This window comes from Nicotiana tomentosiformis, chromosome 7, assembly GCF_000390325.3.
Source record: "Nicotiana tomentosiformis chromosome 7, ASM39032v3, whole genome shotgun sequence".
In the NCBI taxonomy this organism is placed as follows: Eukaryota; Viridiplantae; Streptophyta; class Magnoliopsida; order Solanales; family Solanaceae; genus Nicotiana; species Nicotiana tomentosiformis.
This window is the reverse complement of record NC_090818.1, coordinates 130,536,694-130,540,815: the sequence shown is the minus strand read 5'-3', so window position 1 is coordinate 130,540,815 and position 4,122 is coordinate 130,536,694.

The following is a 4,122-nucleotide window of genomic DNA, read 5'->3' as shown; positions in this document are numbered from 1 at the left end:
GTGATGACTACATATACCTCAGAGAGATTAGCCCAGATTTATATCCAGGAGATAGTTGGGGACCCGCATAGAGCTCAGCACAGCATTTCATTCGCAGACCAACGGTCAGTCGGAGCGGACAGTTTAGATATTGGAGGACATCCTCAGAGCATATGTGATTGACTTTGGAGGGCAATGGGATCGATTCTTGCCTTTGGACGAGTTTGCTTACAACAACAGCTATCAGTCCAGCATCGAGATGGATCCATTCGAGGCTTTATATGGTCGGCGGTATCATTCCCCCATTGGGTGGTTTGAGCCCGGCGAGGCTAGGTTGTAAGGGACTGATTTGGTGAAGGATGCCTTGGAAAAGGTAAAGTTGATTCAGGAGCGGCTTCACATAGCTCAGTCCCGACAGAAGAGTTACGCGGATCAGAAGGCACATGATTTATCGTTTATGGTGGGTGAGAAGGTTCTCTTGAAAGTCCCACTGATGAAGGAGATTATGAGATTTGGAAAGAAGGGCAAGTTGAGCCCAAGGTTTATAGGCCCATTTGAGGTGTTGGGGCGAGTTGGGAGGTTGTTTATGATCTTGATTTGCTCCCAGTATATCGGGAGTTCACCAGGTTTTCCACGTGTCAATATTCTGGAGGTATCATCCTCACTTGTCGCATGTGTTAGACTTCAGCACGATTCAGTTAGATGAGAGTCTAGGTTATGAAGAAAAGTCAGTTGCCATTGTTGATAGGCAGGATCGTCAGTTGAGATACAAGAGGATTTCCGCGATAAAGGTTCAGTGGAGGGGCCAACCAATCGAGGAGGTGACCTAGGAGTCCGAGGAGGACATGCGGAGAAGATATCCACACTTATTCAGCACTCTGGGTATGAATCTAAACCCGTTCGAGGACGAACGTTTGTTTAAGAGGTGGAAAATGTAACGACCCGACCGGTCGTTTTGCTTTCTAGAACCTCGTTCCCCTAATTAAGACTTCATGTACGTGCTTTTACTATTTTATGACTTGCGGGACGGTTAGTTCGGGATTTGAAAGGGTTCGGGTTGACATCGGAATACTTGGTTCCTTAAGGTTGGCTAAAAAAGCCAAGTTTGACTTCGGTCAACATTTATAGTAAACAACCTAGGAATCGGGATTAGACGGTTCCAATAGGTACGTAAGATGATTTCGGACTTGGGCGTATGTTCGAACCGGGTTTTGGATGACCCAGGAGCGTTTTGGCGCCTAATAGTGAAGGTTGGTTCTTTGAAGGTTTTAGAAGTTCTTTAAATTTGGTCTGGAGCGGATTTAATGATATCAAGGTCCAAACGGAATTTCGAGATTGGGAATAGTTCCGTAATGTCATTTAAGACTTGCACGCAAAATTTGGAGTCAATCTGGGTAATTTATGTACGTTTCGGCGCATTTGGAGTAAATTGAAGAACTTGAAGTTTATAAGTTTGATTCAATGAGTTTTGGGGTGCGATTCTTAGTGTTAATGTTGTTTCGGACATTTCAAGAGTTTGAGCGAGTCCGTTTTATGATATTAAACTTGTTGGTATGTTCGGGCGGGGCCCCGGGGACCCCGAGTGCCTATTGAACGAGGCTCGGGCCAAGTTGGGAGCTTAGAACAACAGTTGAAGCTCCCAGATCTATCATAATCGCACATGCGCTTGGTCAGCCGCAGGTGCTGGCTCGCAGATGCGAGCCACGAGCCCCAAAAGCGAAATATCGAGGGCAGCCCAGAACCACAGATGCGGAAGATTGGGCGCACCTGCGTGACCGCAGGTGCGAGAGTTGTGGTTGTAGGTGCGGCTAGGCTCGTATAAGCAGCCCCTTCTGTCCGCAGATGCGGAGTAAAGCCAGGTGAGGGAAAAACACATCTGCGAGGCAATTGCCGCAAGTGCGAGACTGCAAATGCGGCCAAGGCACCGCAGGTGTGAAAATCGTTGGGCAGTGAGGGTTCATTTAATACGGGACTTAGGCCATTTTTATCACATTTTTCTTTCACTCTTGGGCTATTTGAAGCTTTTAAGGAGGGGATTTCACTTATCACTTGGAGTAAGTGATTTCTACCAATCTTGAGTTAAATACATAGATTAAGGGTAGCTAATAATATGTAAATTAGTGAAAAATCATGGGTTTAAATGAAAACCAAGGTTTTTGATAAAATGAGATTTAACCACGAAATTTGTTATGGAATTTAGTAAAAATCATATATTTGAGTTCATAAAGTTATGGGTAACAATTATTTTCAAACATTTTCAGAATCCGGGCATGTGGGCCCGGGGTGAGTTTTAGGATTTTTGCAAATAGGCTTGGGAAATCATTTCGATAGTTAGGGTATGAACTTTTAAGCATGTATTAATTATTTCATATAACATTTGACTAGTTTCGAGCCGTTTGGCGCCAAATTGAGGGTGAGGCACAAATCTTGGACCGGAAAGTAGGCCTTGAAATGAGGTAAGTCTCTTTTCTAACCTTGTAAGAGGGAATTAACCCCATAGGTAAACTATAACTAATATGTGCTCCTACGTGTGGGGGCTATGTACGTACGAGGTGACGAGAGTCCGTAAGTAGCTACTAATTATGCTATCGTCCGGGTAGTCTAGGACCCATACCATGCTATACTCGAAATGTTTGCACTCCTACTTGTTGAGTTAATTGCTTAAGTCATATTGGAAGTTGATAAAAGAATTGTAAAAAGTTAAATTCATCTACTTAAAGTTGCGAATGGAACACTTGACTATAAACGAGAATTTTTGTGTTATTTGAAATGTTTTCTATTTGTGGAGCGGGCCTGTCATGACCCAATTCCATCTTAGGTCGTGATGGCGCCCAACACCATTATTAAGCAAGCCAGTACTGATCAAACTAATGGTTTCCCGATTGAAATAAAGTACTAAGTGGATAACATTTCCTCATTTGTTAAAGAGATTTAGAAATTTGCGAATGTGACATAATTAAACGGAAGCAAACAGATACAAATCGTAATCATGTAAACAAATCCAAAAACAAAATCATAAGTCTACTAGCGTGTGTGCCAAGACCTGGTGTCACAAGTAAGTGGGAGACTCCAGCTGCTGCAGAACGGCTCGGAAGGCAGCTCACAGTGAAGTCTTGAGATGGGGATCAAATCTGCGCACAAGACTGGTAACCAGATGCACCTGCCTCAGATCTTGTACAATTAAGTACAAAAGTATAGCGTGAGTACATAAATAATATGTACCCAGTAAGTATCTAGTCTAACCTCGAAGAAGTAGTGACGAGGGGTCGACTCCGACACTTACTAGGCCCAATAACATGATAATATGAAATTCTAATTAAGCATGATATACAACAATAAGACTCGCCGACTCGGAACAAGAAATAACTGAACAAAGTCTTGAGAAATATTTAAGAGCTTGAATCACTTCCTTCCTTTAAAACATGTGATCACACAAACAATGAATTTATACCGATTATGAAAAAAACTTCTAGTTCTATTATCACACACGAATACCATCAAGGAAGTTCGGCCCGATACAACAAAAATGTAAAATGTGCACTGCCGAGGGTCGATCGGCGCGAACCATAGATGTATCTATTACCCCGCTCGCGAATCATACATGTGACGCAGTCAAATATAAATTTATCAATAAATCATAACCCTTCCTTGATTTTTTTCAAAATAAAGATGGTTCGACTTGAAGCTTTTAAATCCTTAAAAATTCTCAACTCATTTCCATTTAATACAGTTAACAAATATAATCAAATAACGGTGTCCAAAAGCATGGTGTAAACCAAGAACTACCCGGACATAAACAGGAATAGTAGCTACATACGGACTCTCGTCACTTCGTGCGTACCTAGCCCCCCACAAATAACAACACATTAATTAAGTTCACCTATGGGATAAGTTCCCTCTTACAAGGTTAGAAAAGAGACTTACCTCGTCTCAAAGCTTACTTCCCAATTCAATAATGCGCTCAAACCTCCAAATTTGATGCCAAACGACTCGGAACTAGCCAAACATTATAAAAATCGATCAATCTATTGCTCAAAAGTTCATATCTCCACTATTAAAGTGATTACCCAACCAAAATTGCAAGATTCCTAAAATTCACCCCCGGGCCCCCCGGGGCCACACGCCCGGATTCCGAAAATATTT